Source organism: Corvus brachyrhynchos, unplaced genomic scaffold, assembly GCF_000691975.1.
Source record: "Corvus brachyrhynchos isolate BGI_N302 unplaced genomic scaffold, ASM69197v1 scaffold91, whole genome shotgun sequence".
Classification (NCBI taxonomy): Eukaryota; Metazoa; Chordata; class Aves; order Passeriformes; family Corvidae; genus Corvus; species Corvus brachyrhynchos.
The window spans coordinates 3342793-3361062 of NW_008236442.1; the positions used below are offsets into that span (position 1 = coordinate 3342793).

The 18270-nt window shown below is 47.7% G+C and overlaps 1 protein-coding gene across 2 annotated transcripts in view; it reads right to left on the bottom strand.

Moving 5' to 3' along the window:
• The window catches only part of FRMD4B (FERM domain containing 4B), a 113953-nt gene that overhangs the window by 80304 nt on the left and 15379 nt on the right, over positions 1–18270 (bottom strand). The window contains exon 1 of one of the 2 annotated variants that reach the window (XM_017747216.1): positions 12810–13101. The exons of the other annotated variant lie outside the window; for it this stretch is intronic. The gene's annotated coding sequence lies outside the window, so the exon portion shown is untranslated. Of the gene's footprint in view, positions 1–12809; positions 13102–18270 lie in introns of those variants that run through there. 2 annotated transcript variants of the gene reach the window in all.

Below are 18270 nucleotides of genomic sequence, written 5' to 3' on the forward strand. Positions count from 1 at the left end.
AGTAGCTCAGCCCTACCAGCAGCTCACACAGCAGCCTTGTCCTTAGCAGCTTATATAAAGCTCTGTTAAGCTCCAGCAGCTACCACTATGTTTTCTAATTAAATTTTAACCCTTTTGCCATATGCCCTGACAACAACCCCATTTAGATGCTGCAGGAGGAGAGGAAGCCGCTCACCGGCGTTCAGCGCTGCCGCACTTCAGTGAGCTGGGCAGGCGCTCCACACACGAATCCCGCGCTATCTGCCTCCAACACCTCATTATCTGCTATACAGGGAACAAAGCTGTCATCGTTTGCTCCCGGCTGAGCCCGTGCTCAAATTATACACTAGAAATCCTACTTGAAAAAGGCACTTGTGGGAACCAGCAAGTGGAGGGAAAAAAAGGGGGGGGGGGGGGGAGTCCTGCAGACATAGAATAGCTTGGAAGAGACCTGAAAGTTCATCTCGTTCCAACCCCCCCTGCCATGGGCAGGGACACCTTCCACTATATCAGGCTGCTCAGAGCCCCATCCAACCTGGCTTTGAACACAACTTGGGCCAGTGCCTCACAGTAAAATAGATGCAGTAACTTCTCTTCCAGCTCTGACTGTGGCAAATACCCACAGCACAGAGCCACCCCTCTGTTCAGCACTTTCCCCTTGGTTGTTGCATCATATGGGTCAAACACCCGAAACGCGCTAAAGAGATGATTTGCTCTACTCTTAAACTAACTCCATTAACACAGCACTTGCTGCATGAGAAAAACAAAGCTGGGCATTGTGGCTGAGCTCTTCACAAACCGCCCAGAGCAAATAAACACTGCAATAATAACCCACGAGAGACTCCAGGCTTGCCTCAAGCCAGTTTAAAACTGGACAGCACCCTGCCCTTCTGGGGCTTTAAGTGCTAATGGTCCCAAGCCGCACCTCCCATTGAGAGCTCTTCCCCATTACAAGTTAAGGGAGGGTGGAAGGCGAAGGACGATTTTTCTTTTTAAGACCTCCCCTCAGAGGATTTGACACTTCCTAAGCTTTTTGGCACAGAAGCTGCTGGGAACCAAATATGCCACCATCATCACCTTGTTGAAGAAACTATTCAAAGAGCAGATTTTTGGCTAAAATCATCAGCAAGGTTGACCTGTAAGAGCAAACTTGTACAATGCAATGAATGGAAAGGGGCAGGAACAGCTTGCATCCAGGCTGGGAGGGAGAGCTAAATCCCACGGCATTGCCGGCACTGCTTCCCCAAGGGCACTGCCTGCCTGTCCCAAATGGTCCTCACGGGAGGAAGACACCTGCGTGCCCACAGCACAGCGAAAATATTCACAAACCCCACTTCATTCCTTATTAATCAACCTTCTCCCTACTGCAGGAGCTCACCACAGTGAGCGCCGCTGTGGCAGCTGGGTGATGTAATTCTGCAGACAGATGACTGCCTGCCTGTTTGAGACAGGCTTTGGACCTGTGTCTCCAACATCACACTTCTCCCTTTCATGCACAGCTGAGTGAAAGCAGCCCTGCTGCTCCTCTTGGTGCTGGTATCCCTTGGCTATGCTGTTGCCAGGGGGTTTCGGTCCCTCCAAGCCTTGCTTTCACATGGGGAAAACAATAACCATGTTTCAAATGGATAAGAAGCTGCTACAAAGTGAGCTGAGGCAGAGAAGGATATGGCTTCTTGTAGCAAGAGACAAGCAAGGATTTGGGCTCTACATTGAAATCCAGCATCCATGTTCCACCCCAAGGGTTTTATCATTCCTTGGAATCACTTAGAGCCTGTAGCCACAAAAAGACTTCTTCCTCCTCCTCCAGTGTTGCCCACCACTGTATTTAGAGGACTTTGACAGCAACCCACATGTACCAAATACAAAAAGTTTCCCTCTTCCACTGGGAGAGAGTGGTGACAAATATCCATGGGGTTATATCCAATAACCTGAGCCAGTCCCAGTGCCAGGCTTGGCAGCAGGGAATTGCCATTCTCTCACATAACACTGCATTGGAGAGGAATCAGCCAGGAAAATCTCCAATGGCATCTGTGCACTGTGGTCAAGTCATATCCAAATTTAAACACAGAGATAAAAAAAAGATCCAGTTTTCAAGTGCCATTTCTAAAAGAAAAGAAAAGAAAAGGAGCTTTGTAGTGAAAGAAACAGGGCAGGGAACAGCCCTGTCCTGCGACAGGAAAATCCAACCCACCCACTAGGAAAAGTTTACATGGTTTTGTGCTGTGCCTGCTGTCCTCAGTGCCTTTTTGTTTTGCCTTTTTCCCCCTATTGCCTAACTAGATTGAAAAATGAGGATGATTATTTTCTCCTTTAACAGAGCACAGAGGATCTGTGGTACATTTTTTCAGTTTGGGGATTTTTTTACATGTTTGGTTTTTTCAATTGCTCTATGGTCCATGGTATCTTTGCACTGAACCTACATGTCCTGCACAATTATTCTTTATGCTTCCCAAGCTCCCGTGAGCCTGAGCAATGCTCTCAGATGCTCCATCTCAGAAGGCAGAGCCACAGGTACTCAGGCCTTCCCTCCTCAGTGCTCCCAGCTGCTTTTCCCATCAATATTCCCACTGACCTTGTGCAGGCTTTATGCTCCTACAGCAAAGTTACAGCTCCATGGGTAGGCTGGAACAAGGCAAGAACCTTTTCCCCACCCTTATTCAGGGTACATGGACTTCAAGTCCAGCCTCATGAATAAAAACTTCACCCATTTTTTCATCCCTTTGATAGATGAAGTAGGTGATAAAACAGGTAAGATTTAAGTCCCATCTGGACTTCACCTTCCCAGCTGACCCAAGTACAAGAGTGCACTGTCCCTTGAACCTGGATAGTGTTAAACACACACAGAACAAAAAAGAGCAAAGAAAATTTGTGATGCAAAAGACAGCTAAATGCAATTTAGCATAATTTTGGTGGAGTTTATATACAGCTGATGAATTATCCTTTCACATCAGTCTTAGTCCTTTATTGACTTCTGCTTTAAGAACCTGATTGCAAGCAGGTTAGTTTGAAACAAATAAAACCCAGGCTCCTTAGAGTCAGAACAGAAAACAAAATTCAGCAAGGGAAAGCCAGTAGGATAAATACCCAGGTGGTTTCTAAAGGCTGTACCATCCAGATTTCCATTCTGGGAGGAAAAGGAGGGCGAGAGAGAGCTCTCAGAAAATGTCTTTGTAGATATATGTACCACTGTCAGGGGAACACAGGAGACAGCTACTGCACAGCTGTTTGATGTACAGTCATATGAACAACACAGCATTCATTGCTGATAAGGAATAAGCCTACACAACAGTGATCTAAGGAGAATGTCAGTTTAAAAGGCAACAGAAAACTTGATGTGTGTCAGACTCGTGCTTCTCCTCATATTATTGACTGTAGATCCAGAATAATGAGCAATAAAAAGAACAAAGGTTTGCTACCAACATAATAGGAAAAGATGATCCCAAGTGGATTCTCAGGCTTCCTTGCATGTTATCTTCTATGCCAAAATTAATGGAACAAGGTTTAGCTGAATTGCTGCTCCTGTTTTCAAAGTTGCTCATATGAAGTTCCCATGAATAGAGAATTCATCTGCCTGTGAGGCCAGAGGACAAGAGCATCAATCTGCTTTTAAATCTGCAACACAGTATTGCTCCTAGACAGGACTTTTGATTAGGCATACAGGAAAGGACACATATAAAGTCCCTAGTGATAGCTAATGAAATTAAAGCTTTGATCATTTTCAGTCTCTGAACCTTCCACAGTAAAAGGTGAGTTATTGTTCAGATGCATGAAATGCCAAATTCTGCAGGCTCGCAGATGTCTGTCCTGACCAGAGCATTAAAACAGGATCTAATCCATGACTGTACTCTTATTGATTACACATGATTGCAGCCAATATTTGTAACATTCTGTAGAGCGAGCAGTAAAGCTCAGGGAACACAAAAAGCCCCACCAAGCGTCCTCACAAAGTTATGAGAGACAATTCTGCTTCATGGCACACACCGCTATTGACATCTGCTGTTGCCGCAGCTCCAAGGGCTCCAGCCTCAAGCCCTGACCCCTGGGTTGGGCTCAGGGCAATGAGAAGCATCACTGGGTTCTGTGCTAGAACCCAAAAACCTGTGGTACCACACTGTCCTCTGAATTCCCACCAGGAACCAGCTGCAGTCCCACTTCATCCTGCTTCACCCAGATGTGTTTCTCCTTTCTGTACAAATCTCTATGCAGATTTTCATCAAAATCTTCCCATTTTGCTCAAGTTAGAAGCCAACAGCACACAATTACACTGCCTTTAAAAATAAATTTTAAAACTGCTCAAAGATACTGTTTTATAGGCGGTTTCATGAGCACGAACAAAAGGACTACTTGGGAATTAGGACTTTCAGACAATGCTGAAGGCTGCATATCCCCTACAACTTTATTTTTTAAATTCCTGTCATGAACCAAGCCTGTCAAGCTGTGAGCATTAATGCAATTAACCCCAAATAAAGATGAAGTGACTTTTCAAAAATTGGTTTTGCTAGTCTCTGGCCCTTAATTACTAACTTAAATATAAAGTGAAATGCAGACATTGGGCGCCCTCTCTTTGATGTTCTAACCTCTCAGTACATAAGATGCTTAAGCAGCAGCACCAGTGCACAGGATAAGTCTGTAATCCAACCTGCCCTGATCAAGAGCTTTTGAAGCAAGATTCAACTTCTGGTAAAAGTGTTTGCAAACCAATTTGGTTCCTTGAGATTATTAAAAAAAATATTAATTATAATATGCCTCTAACTAACCTACTTAATCCTTCATATTAGCACAAATTTGAGGACCTCTCGGAAATTAAGTCTACACTTCCACAAAGATTTATTTACTGTCATTCACATTACCCAACTTTAATTTAGAAAGAATGAAAGGGCCATGCTACTCTCCTTCAAGGCTAACAACAACATGTCAGTGGGCAAAAGCTGGGAATTGAAATCCTGATGTAGAACCTGATAAATAAATAGCTACATGCAGTGTAGCCTATGTCAAGTGCCTGATGTAGCTGAAAGCCACAACTACACCCAAAATGATCCCCAGCTCCAGAGGGAGACTGATACCTAATGCTCTCCTCTCTGGGTGAGGCACAGCCTCTAATAAGCTTATTTAACAGCAGCCTTGCCTGTTTCTAAATGAGGTGCTGATGTTTTCCCTCCTCTCACACAGCCTGGGCTGTACTATATTGCTCTACACTAATGATATAAACACAACACCGTGACAAACACATTTTTAAAGATGAACAGCCACTGTGCCAGAAACACAAATTTCCTGCAGTCTGCATCCCATAGTAAACTAATTAGCACTTCACATCAGAAATGAAGTGCCACAGTCTTTTTACTTTATAAATGATTAAGCAGCTGCTGTCTGATTCCTCAAACAGCAAATTTCATACCTGCCATACCCAGAACTACAAAATCAGGTCAGGTTCAAAACAAGTAGCAGATGCTCCAGTTTCACGAGTCAGGGTTTATCATCTTGCACTACCACGCTATCACTGTCAGAACAACATCACCCAGTTTCCAGAGCACAAACCTAGTTCCTCCAGTACCCATGGCCAGTGCAGCAGGGCTATAATTGGGCACAGCTCCACCAGCTTCAGTTAAACCTCACGTGTCCAAACACACGTAATCAGGTGGGGATGTTGAAGGAGTCTACGTGACATCTGGCAGCAGGACTTCTAATGCAGGTCACTATTAACATATACCTACGAACAAATTACATTAAAATTTTTATAAACATCTATTTTTAAGGCAGGAGGACTTTACAGCCTCAAAGTCAGTTTGCACTGAAAAGATACCTAGTAAGGAGAAACACCAGCCCAGACTTGTGGGGAAAGAAGGATCAGGAAATGGGAGTAAAAAATTTGATCTTCATCTGAAAGAGGATTTGTTTCTATCACACACAACAGAGTCTCTGAATGCTTTCCAGCTACACGTTTATGTCCTTTTTCAGCCGCATGGGTGACAGCCAGCAGAGCAGGAGGGGGACCTGCAGGAGGGCTGACATCTACCCGGGCATCAGCACCATGGTCTGCAGCTCTCTGGGCACAGAGACTTGCCCAGGGACAACAGCACAGTGGGTCGGGATGTGACACTGCCTTTGCTGCTCCAGGATGGGGCAGGATCCTGGAAAACCACCCCCTTGTTCTTTGCTTTGTGGGAAGGGCTTCCTTCTCAAGCAAAGCTCCTTCAGGAGAGGAGAGTCATCACTGGTGACATGGGAAATCATCCTGCACTTGGTGCTGCTCCCAAGTCACATCCGGAGGAAACGAGAGATCAAACAGCACAGGGTGGAAACGTGGAGCATCCTCAGAGCTGCAGAGATTGGCACCACCACCACCCTCTGGAGAAGGCTTCACCCAGAGCCTCCCTGAGACAGAGCTGCCAGAGGAAGTGATCCACCCCCACCAGCCCCCTGTGAGAGGGAGGACAGCCCGACCCCAGCTCAGGGCTATCCTGCTGGGAAGCATCTACGGGAAGTGATGGCACAGGGGAGCGAGACTCTGGCTGCCTTTGGAAGCTGAGGCAGGAAAAGTTATTTCTCTCCAAGCTGCTGATTTCACCTCACTGCTTCCTAACTAGGTCCCTGCCCTGCAGCAGGTCACTCTCACTCCCATGCAGGCCGTGCTGTGCCTTCTACCCCAGTACCAGCTCTCAGAGATGGTCCCCAAGCCTGAGAGGGGACAAGGAGCCTCCAAAGAGGGACTGAGACCTTGCAGAGCAAAGGGACAGGCAGCTGTCTCATGAAAATAAATTACAGAAAGAGACAAACACCCTCCACAGCTCCAATCTCAGTGTTCTTGTACCTCTACCTCCCCCAAATTGGCAGGGGAGTAATAAAGTGCACAAAATACCTTCAGCATCCTATTTTTGGAGGCAAAAATATAACATCCTCTGTGCACTGATATACCATGCTGACAAAATTTCTACCTCCTGTGCCCAATTAGTCAGGTGAGTCAGTGCAGTCCCTTCACCTCCCACCCAGACCTGCAGCAGCTTCCCAGCCGCTGGAGCAATGCCAAATCCCTCTCTGTGGCTGGACACTCCAGTCCATAGCCTTACTGGAGCCATGAAATGCTTCAGGGTCGTAGCAGAGAAGTGGCAGGTTCAAAGTCTGGAGGACCAAAGGGTTCCAGACAGGTGACACGTCCAGCCTCACCAGTTTGTCCCACACTTCCCTGGCAGCAGGAGGGTTTCCTCCCCAGCTCTGGTCACTCAGACGGACACTGTGCTCCCCAGCAGGTGCCACACCTGCTTAGCTTCCCTGAGGCACTGGTCCACGATGGATGCTACCATTGCCCTGCTAATGTCCCAGACAAAAATGGGGCAGCGTCTCCTTCATTTTGAGTTGTCAAGGAGTATTAAAGGGAGCCTGGAGAAGCCAGGTAATTACTTCTGGATGAAGTACTTCACAGTAGATAGAAGTACGTGAGGAGCGTGAAAAGCCACGGCTGCCCCAGCTTTATGATTATTTTATAGCCTCATTAATCTGTGGCAAATGGGGCAGAATTACTACATAACTTAAATACAGGGCAGAGATCTACAGCTCTGTAAGAGGAAGCATAAATGAGATAGTAAAGTTTCAGCATTTGGCAGGATGTATATGGACACAAGGACAAAAATAAGAACCCAAACCTACCAGTTTCCTGACAAGAATCTTTTAAAGAGTGAGAATAGGCGATATCTAAGTCTTGTAATTATATCCTCAGTGCATTCATTCTCTTAGGATGAGTAACTCAGGATGCTGTAGCTTCCAGAAAAATCGTGACTGAGAGCAAAGCTCTGCCCTTGATTAGACTTCATGGGTCATGCCTAGCCGAGGAAAGGTGTGCACATAGGAAAGGACTTGTCCTTCCCTATGTACCTGCTCAGATGACAGAGTTCAGATCACTGCATCCCATCAAACACGAACCAAGACATCATCTGGGATGCCTTTGTTCTTCTCCCTATCCCCAGTTCCAGGCCACACACCCAGCAGAGCAGGATTCATTTCTGCATCCATTCAGCATTTGGCACACCAGAGCACCAATACTGATACAAGCATTCCATCAAAATCCTTATTTAAAGTAACCCAGCTCCATGGCTGCTGGTTGGCAGAGGCTGACCAGGATGAAGGCAGCAGCACAGCAGAGCAGCTGATGCTCTCCCAGGGCCACCAGCACCCAGCCCCACCACTCCCGCATGCCCAAGAGAATGGTCCTGTGGACATTTTTATCTGGGACTTGATCCTGCACAACCTGAAGACAACAGGTCTTTTTGCACCTGCTACAGGTGAGCTCAGTTCAGATCCTTTTGAGGCAGAGCTGTGCATTTTCCCAGTTTTTGCTGGGGGAGAATCACTAACCAGTGGAAAGAGAGAGCACTGGTAAATAGAAGAGGCAAAAAGAAATTGGTACTGTAAGTGTATATAATAACTTGCCAGCACTTTTGGTGCTATGGACTGACGTTTTCTGTGAGCACAAGTCTGCTGCAACTGTGCTTCCAGAGCTAGGAAACACAAAAACAACATTTCACAATGTCTCATCTGTTGCTACAACAATTAGTGCCTCATTTTATTAACAAAGTACCTATACAGGGTTCATTTGCCAGCTCTGAACAAATAAATGGGCAATAACCATTTAGACTTTGAAGAGAGGCAGGATGGGATGTTTTCTTGTTAGACCAGATGAGCTCTGGTGTAAAGCATCTCTTGAAAGTGAGCCTGGGTTCTGGGTGTTTGGCTGTGGAGAAGGAAACAAGTTGAGCAGCTCATGGCATTTTCTCAAAGAGGGGTCACATCGTGGCTGCGGGGTGCAAGAGGCAGCTGATCCAAAGGAGAAGGGGAAGGACCAGCCATTGAAAGGATGTTTTCATCCTCAGAAGGCGTCCAAAACAAACAAGCGGCATGCCGTGGGCTTGATCCAAAGCCCATTGAAATCAGTGGAAAGCCTCCAGCTGCCCTCAATAGGCTCCTGGGGAGGCTGGGCATGCCTCAGGAGCCCCACACGCTGCCCCACCAACAAACACACCGACCCCCATGGGGATTTCACCTCCTGCAGCTCCTCCTGCCACTGCTGTTCTGCCCTCCTTGGCCCCAGCAGGCATTTTGCAGTCATTAGCTATTCAAGCCACTCAAAATCATATTGTATTAAATGTACATATATAAAACCAGAATTTTTTTTCCTACACAGCCCCAGGAATACAGGAACTCACACAGGTCGTGAATCCATTGCCCATGTAGCTGTGGCCCACAAGACCTGCACCAAAAACCTGAACCATAACTCTGCTTCTGTGCTTCACAAGGCTCCTTCTGCAGCTGCCACACAGGTCAGTCCTCCCCCAGCTGCCACCCTCGTGTTTGCCCTGAAGCTTTCAGCAGCTGGACAAGAAATCTGCACTGATACCACAGAAATTCCAAATTCTTCTCACCAAGACAGGTCAAATTTAGACAACACGTTTTGCACGTTCAAGCTGAGCAAAGCTCCTTCAAAAGTGAAGAGTCCTGATCCAATTTTCCCTCCCTTTCTGTAAAGAAATCACCAAGAGAAAGGCCTGACGCCAGCAGCGGTATCAGATGTGGCAGGGTGGGAGCAGAGGCAGGGTGGCAGCAGGGGCAGGGTGGCAGCAGGGGCAGGGTGGGAGCAGGGGCAGGGTGGGAGCAGGGGCAGGGTGGGAGCAGTGACGTCGGGAAATGTCAGAAACGCAAACAATGAGAAAGGAAGCGGGAGGGAAAGGTGGAGGGGACGGCTGGGATGGCCACGTGTCTGTGGCCCCTGCTGAATCAGCCTGGTGAGGACCTCACCCCTTCGGGAAGCAGGATAAGGTGCTGGGCACGGAGCCTTGTCCCTGCCAGGTGAGGTTTACCCACACCTCACCCTGTTCTCACAGCCCCACCAGACACATGGGGCACAGCAACTTCCCCCTTGCCAGCACATCTGTCCCCACAGCTGGTGGCCATGGCCAGATCCAGCAGGAAAAGCTGTGCAACCCTTTATCCCAGTATTTGTGGAGGGTGAGGACAAGGGCCCGGGCCAGGGTGTTACCTCAGCCCACGACTCAGAGTCACTCATTTTGTAGCTGACTGGGGAGAACAAAAAGGGAGAGACGATGGTAAAGCCTATTCTCCCGTTTTGCCAAAGGACAGTTGATAAAACAGGCTGTTAAAACTCATCTTAATATTGTTTGGATCCAATGTTTTGTTCTGGTTTTTAACCCCTTTTAACTTTTCCCTCATCACCTTGGCAAAAAGGGAAGCAGAGCAGACATGCTGAGAGTGCAGCTTTAGCCCAGCCAGGCTCCCCACAGTTTCCTAATCTCTCTTCTGGCCATCCTGCAACAGCATGAACTCCCCAATGGGGGTCAATCTGCGACCATTCATACACTTTAAAAAGTTATTCCTGCTATAATGGGCACAAATGAGAATTCCACATTTGTTAACAATTATCCCAGGCAATAACTTCAGTCTCCCCCTCACACTTCAAATGGAAACAATGCAGGAACTGAGTAGTACCTGTTGGCAGAGAATTTTTTAAATAGATGGATAAGAGGGGCTGAAATGGCTTCCTAAAAGAAAAAATCTCATTGCTTCCTTCTCCCCACCCCCCCTTGGGATGTAAAGCAGACTTGAAAACTGCCCTTGCCATTATCAGAGCTGTGATTCAATCAGCATTTCATGGTCCTAATTAACGGGTATTTGTTTTCATGGGTGTGATTCCTCACTTGCCAAGACTGCAGAATTATAATGCATTTTTCCCTTCCTCCTTGGAGAGGACATGATAACTTAGCCAGGGAAAGGAAGCCATTTGGAGCAGGAAGAGGATGCTTGGAAACAGAGCTGGGGTGCTCATATTGGGCCCTTTCTGAGGTCAGAGGACCAAACTGACATTTTGTTTTAAAAAGTCTGCTGTTCTCATTCACATTAATGGACAGCATTGTAGCACAAAAGGCCCTTTGCCTGCCTGTTTGAGCAGGTCACTCTGTCCTGCCCAGCTGTTCCAGGAGGATGCTTCCCAGAAACCCTGCCCCCATCCTGTGCACATGGTTGGAAGGGGACAGGGGACATCCAGCCCAGGGAAACCAGAGCACCCAGTCCTCCTCTTCCTACAGTTCCACATCAGGAGGAAGGAGAACTCCCAGCCACTGCTGACTGGACCCTATTACAGTTCCATTCCCTCCTGCCCCAATAGCTGTTCCTCAAGACAGGTAGCAGCTTTTGGGTGGGAACAACTCCAGGACTAGGGTTTTGGAGGGTAAAGAAAGCACGGCTGAAGGCTGAAAGGGGCTCAAGTGTCCCATAGGCTGCCTGAAGAGATAGTGACATTGCCCCTTAGGGGCACAGATAGAGGGGACTGTCCCTCTCCATCACAGCCCTGTCCTTCCCACCCTCCCCAGGCACTAAGTGGCCTTGGCAGGTCATGGGGATATCTGTCCCTTCTGCACAGAGACAGCAAGCTCCTTCAGCACACAACTAACTCATGGCTAGGATTCACACGGAAGGGGAAAATAAATTCTGGGGTTCGAAAACAAATCTAGTTGGTGCTACATTTTCAAATCCTCAGGGAGTTAAAAAGATATATACACATATCTATAAAAAGAATTACATTGAACATCCTTCCCCCCTTCCCCTGCTGGATGTTAAATTAAATAATGCCTCCCCCCACCAAGAGCACAGCAGCCACGGGAGTACAATTCCTGCTTCTGTATTGCTAAGTGATGCATTGGCCTTACAGCAGGTAAAATTGTAGCACAGCACCGTCTGTTCCCCAATATGCTTCCTGCCAGCTTCCATCGCAGGGATTTACTCCCATAGCCCTTCCAAGGTAGGGCTGAGCTGCTGGGCAGAGCGTCTGTCACAAGAGAAAGGGACCTGTCACCTGCCCACTGCCTTTTTGGGACACAAAAGGTGTCTGAAGGGTGGGGACAGAACATTTATTTTCTGTCATACAGCACAGGCTCACAGTGCCAGCTCCAGTGAATAGCCCCTGATGATGCTACACATCCTTAAAATATTGCAGGGGAAGGCACATTTTCCAGCTGTTTGTGCCTTGTGCCAGAGCACGTTTAGATCAGCAATTTCTCTTCTAAATATTCCAAGGGTTGCTGCAAATTTTCCACTGTGATAAAGTGGAAGGAGAAAAGCAGTCAACCCAACCGTTCCATATCTTTAGACCGAAATTTAAGGGACTTGTACACAAGTACTTGTGAAAGCCTCAGACATCAGTCAGGCAGCTCCCAGCTTCTTGTGTGTGATGGCTTCAGGCAGATCTCAAACAGTGACCAAAGCACCAGGGAGCTCAGCACAGAGCAGACCCCAAGGGTTCCTGGGGGAACTCAGGGGGTGCCAAATCCCAGTGCTGGGGGTGCAGAGCCCTCCCAGGGCTGCCTCATCTGCAGCTCTCTTGAGCTACTGCTGAAGGACAGACCTGGCAGGCAACAGAGCAAACCAGAGCCCACGACAGCTGGAGCAGCTCTGGCTGTGGCTGCAGCAGCAAGCGTTTTCAGGCTGTGAGGTTCTGGTACAGGTTCCAGCACCTGGCCCAAACCAGGGCAGCATTCCCACATGGTTAAGCCTCCATCCCCTCAACACCCATGGTCAGCATCATGTCCAAATGGATGCCTGACCCACCAGCCAGCCCAGCATTGGGAATCACACCACGAGCAGGTCTGTCATGAGCAACATCCATGCAAAATAAACTTGGGAGAACCCTTTGAATACCCTTCATGCTCTGTCACTTCTGATCCAAGCTCCAGGAGCACCTCCACCAACCACAGGCACATCCCCCCAACTCACAAGGTGATAACAGTCTCCCAGGTTCAATCAACTCATCAACTCAAACAAGTTCTTCTCACCTGAGACTCAGGAGACAGGCACCTCTGGAAGGGAAAGCTGCTTGCACACCTCACCTTCTGCCACACGCCATAAAACTCTCCTTAGCCCCGTATCTGGATACTCCGCTCAGTCCCCCGACCTTGGCTTGGGTCTTCTGCACAGCCTCGTCCGTGGGGCTGTCACTGGCCAAAGGCTGCTGGCCACACACCGGGCGCCTGAGCTGGTGGCTGCAGGCAGGGGAATTCCTGCAGCACCGGGAGAAGCAGCCAAGCACCTCCCAGGGCACCCGGGACAAGAGAGCGCCTGTCAGCAGACGAAAGCAATGAGCAAACTGGTTCAGCCTGTTGCTGCCTCTGCTGAAGGCCAGCTCGGCACAGGAGGTGTTTAAGTCATGTGTTTGCTCCTGCCCCAGCTTGGAAGGGAAAAAAAAAAAAAGTGGTTTCATAGGATTTAAGACTTTCACCTCACTACTTCCAAAGAGGTTATTTGATGACTGAAATAAGGACGAAACAAGACCTAGAATCTCAATGCCAAAGTTGTAGCAAAACAAACCCTTCCTCCTCCTCCTCCCAGATTTTTTTTTACATATATGCACCTCCTCTTCTACAGCCGTAATTTTATTGTTCAGTCAGGAATGGGGAGTCTTGTTTTCACTTCTCTTCCCTCCAGCCCCATCTATCTCACAGGCTGTAAGACATCAAGACAATCAGTATCACTTTACAAACAACCAGCCCCCACCTCCCATGGAGAGGATCCATCAATGCTTCAAAAAGGTCCAGCTGATCTGAAAGTACAACCTGTTACACTCTTCTTATATCTTAACTATCTCAACTCCCACGGTTGCAGGTTTCAGTAGCTGTTCTGTTGCCTAAGGGATGCACCTCACAAATGCACCAAAACACACAGCAACCAGCTCTGAGCCAGCACAGAGCCAAGGGAAAGGCTGATTGCAAGCTGGGCCAGCCTGGCACAGGAGCCTCTGGCCCACCTGTGGCTGTGGGACTCCACCTCTGCCATCAGAAACACAATCTCACTTCAGTTCTTCAGGAGAGCCCCAAGGAGCTCAGATCTTAGGATGCTTTTCCCATTTCTCCCAGTAAAATGACTTCCTCAGGAGAAGTCATTGGACTCCTCATTCTTCACCACTGCAGCGCTGTTACTGCCTGTGCTTTGCTGCATTTCAGCCCTCTAGTAGAGACCTGTTGCTGTTTGGGGAGATTTCCCTGCTTCACTGTGCAACCCAGAGGTGTGTGTAAAATCAGCACCCCCAAAAGAGCCACTGCCTTGCCTACAGCATCCAGAATGCTCCACTTGGAGATTTTGATATTCAGGATTTAGAACATCTCAAAGCAGCTTTGCATGAGTGCATTTCTGGCCTGATATTGGACTGTGCTGCTGGGAAAAGCCTAATAAATTCATATTCACAGTTCTCCAGCCTTTGCTTATCCTCAGTTTTATACACCATCTATGGATTTCATCCTTTTCATTATTTCACTATTTTTGCAGTGTCTTTATGGGACACTACAATGCAGAATATGTATTTTCCCTTGCAAAAATCTTGTGCATCCTAAATGGAAACATTTTTCCAGATTTTTACCCACAGTCACACAGAACAACCTCCACGTCCCAGCCTGTAATAGCAGACATGGGTTACAGAAAACACCAGGTACACGGCCAAGACCCTGGTGCAGACTGAACCACAGCTCAGCTCCATGGTGAATTCCTGAGCCCCCCAGCCCAGCAGCTACTCCTGCTGCATGCCTTGGCTCAGTCCAGATGCAAACCCCTCCTTGCTTGGCATCTTCTAGGTTCATATCTGCATAATCCTTCCCTCCATTAGGCTAATGAATGAAGTGTTTCCAAGGAGCAGAAATGTATTTGTTACCTAATTACAGGAGTCAGGCTGAAGCAGATCCTTTAAACAAACACATCCTGACTAAGCTCTTCTAACCCTGTTTACCCAATCTCCCCCTTCCAGCCCCTGGGTATCCCCAAAAAGCAGCAGCACTTTGCTGCTGCAGGACCGGTCTTTCCACGGCCCAGGGCACTGGCGACTGTTTCAAGCCCGTCCTTATGCAAGGAATCTGTCCAATTCCCCTCCTGGGTGAATTCTGTTTCGGCTTCCCTCCTGCATCCACACACCTGCTCTTAGAGACGGCAGCTCCAGCACTAAAACCATCCAACGCTGCCAGAATCTCCTGCTCTCCCTGGCTTTTATCCTCGGCAGCTGCAGCTTGCATTTTTTTCAGTTTTGGGGGCCCTCACACATAAAATTCAAGCCTAGGGGAGATGTCCACGCTGCTTGGGCAGCCCCCAGCCCCCAAGGACTCCAGGGTTACCAACCTCATCTCAAAAACTGTATTTTTAATCCCAGGGAACACAATGAGGATGGTGGCAGCTGGCAGGACTTGCACCGGTTTCAACCCTCCCCACACACGTGCGCACCACGCTTACTGCAGTATACAAACACCCAGAGAAATACAGGAGAAAAACGCCTGTCCTGAAGTATTTCAGCCCTATGGACACAAAGCAGAACCTTTCCCAGTGCTTGTGTGGTGTGGTTGGCACAGAGGCACGCCAACACGCTGCGGTGCCCAGAGCCTGTGCCACGACAGGGAGGAGCAGGGGGCACAGCCCCAGCGAGGGCTCCCACCCCCAGGCACGGCAGCACAGGGCACACACCGCCCCAGCCCCGAAGCACCCCTTAAAAGCCTCCCCACGATCTTATTCAATTTTATTATACGGATACCGCGTCCCCACAGGCGCCTTCCCGCCGCCTGCGGGGGTGATGATCTTCACGAAAGCCAAATTTTCCCCCTCTCACTTAACACCCACTGTAGGACTTTGGTGGGTTCAGTCTGGACCGGGCATAGACGAGACGGTGACGAGAGATCTCTATAGTCTGATCTTGGAACATGCGGTTTATTGCAAAGGGCGTGGGTATAGGGGCACTGCTTAGAGCTGCTGCTGGCAGCTCTGAGCAGGCCCAAGAGAGCAAGAGATATTCTAATTGTCACTAACCAATCTAATACAAGATACAAATCCTATAGCATTTACATACAGCCTATAAGAGTTCTTATATTACCATAGAGTGTTACATCTTAACTTCTAAAAACTACTCTTTGGACCCCTTCTGCTGAGCTAGTAGGGTCTGCTCTGACCCTTGGACCTGCCTGCAAGCAGAGGGTATTGTTCAATCAAGAGGGGATTACCTTCAGTTGGCCATACCATTGTTTTCCAGTTGTTCAGTAACTAAGACTTGGTATTTCAAAAGTGGCTTTCATTTCGATGTCGCCTGTAGTTTTCATATTCCCAAAATCTTTTGTCAGGCAATCATATTTATAAGGCTTTCCTGTTTCATCTTCCCCAACAACCCACTAATCAGCCAGTGCTCAGATTCCCATCATCAGGCCGAGGTTAAAAGGGACGCCGATCAAATTCTCGGTGCGGGCGCGGATGGAGAGCGGCGCTGGCCGAGCTCGGCTCCCGCAGGGATTGATCCCGGGCAGTGCTTCACTAGAGGGCAGCCAGCGCACGGCTCCCGCACCCCAAACCTCAGCAGCTCAGAGCCTCGGCCCACGGAGGGCTCCAAGGGAAACGGATAAACGGCCCCGTGGGATTTCAGAAGGAACAGCGTGGTGAGGGAGAAATAAAACACTTCATTAACTCTATTCTGTGCATGTGGTGTGGCTCAGACACGGGCTGGGACTCGAACAGAGGCACATTCCTTGCTCCCAACACTCTGCTCAAATCCCCTCATCAGTTCCAATATTCAACCCTGCTTTTGATGGTTTTCTCCACAAAAGCGACAATATTTAGTGAACAATGAAGGTTTTTCAGCACAACCTCTAAATTTGTCTCCACGACCCCAGGAGAGAGAGGCACTGAGTATTTGACTACCTACAGAGGTGAAAAAAACAGCAATTCTCTCCACAAAAGCGACAATATTTAGTGAACAATGAAGGTTTTTCAGCACAACCTCTAAATTTGTCTCCACGACCCCAGGAGACAGAGGCACTGAGTACTGGACTACCTACAGAGGTGAAAAAAACAGCAATTCATAAAAAATCCCAGCAATTCACGCGCGCACACAAAAAATCCAGGCCATAATTTTGTTTTCTTGCTTATACCAGACAAATATAAATCAATGAACAAACAGCACCACAGGAAAGTTCCCCTTTCCCATGGGAATACTCAGGACCTCACCCACTAAAATCCTTCATGCCAGAAACAGTGAGATGCAACCCAATGCTGGCAGACCTACTCTGCATTTTAGGTATTTATGGTAAATGCTTACCATGGTGTAATTGCCTTTGTATGGTAACAATATATTATCCTATTAGGAAATACCATGGGAATCGGGATTTAAGGGAGATGGTGTAAATTCTCACCAGGATTTAATAACCTCCACTAGGACTGATTTGCTTAGGTCAATAGTTAAACAGATCAAATATTCCCAGTGGACTGTTTTCTGATGGCATGTTATTTATTTGAGGGAACAGCAACCTGATCCAAAGCTTCCTGGAGCCTTTCCAGGCTGGGTCAGTCCCTCCAGTGCCAGCAGATGGTTCTGGAGGGGCTTGAACCCAGCACAGCCCCATGCACGACCCCATCTCAGCAGGGACTGCCTTTCAGTCAGTTCTTCTCCATGTTTTAACCAACCAAATTCAGTTTTACTACAGATAAAAGTCTTCACAAATTGATCTCTGTTAGAAGAAAGTTGCTCTTGGAGTAGAAAGGAACATAATTTAAAATACACCTCAGAAAAGAGCATTGGTTTTTAAGAAGAGGACAAGTTTCCTCCGTGTAAGTTGCTCTCAGGTTTTCAAGGCCATCATGGTCCCAGTTCCATACCCAGACCCCAAATGTCAGATCCCAAATGTATCCTTGCTTCAAGGAGGGAAACACTGTATCCAAGAATTCCCCTGTGAGAAATCAGTCTTGTCCACAGCCACCATGTAATTAATGTTTTCCTGCTCAGTGTGCTCTAAGAGCACATTGGCAAGCTGGAATGTGTTTCATACACATTTTTTCCAGTCTGTCCCTTAATCCACGTGAACTCATAGTGAAATGACAGGACAGAGGTCACCCTTCACTCTGTTACTAGAAAGTGAGCCCGGAGGAGTCCCACTGTGGGAAACAATCTGCAGGGCAGCACATGAAGTCACTGCTTGAGACACCTGCAGTAGCTTAGAAACTTGGACAGAATGAAGAATTAGCCTTTTTCCAGGACTGCTGAATATTATTATTCCTTTCCTTGAACATGGATTTTCACTTATGTATACACCAGAAATGAGAAAGCAAGATGGCTTGTATTAAAGACCATCCTAGGACTTTATAAGCAACACTTACATGCCAAAATCTCATATTGGACTTCTTTTTTTATTTTATTCTCCAATTCCAGTAATTTAGCAGCACATATTGATTTTGAAAGAATGGGGAAAACTAAATAAGCAGGACGCAGGGACAGCCAGGAGTAAC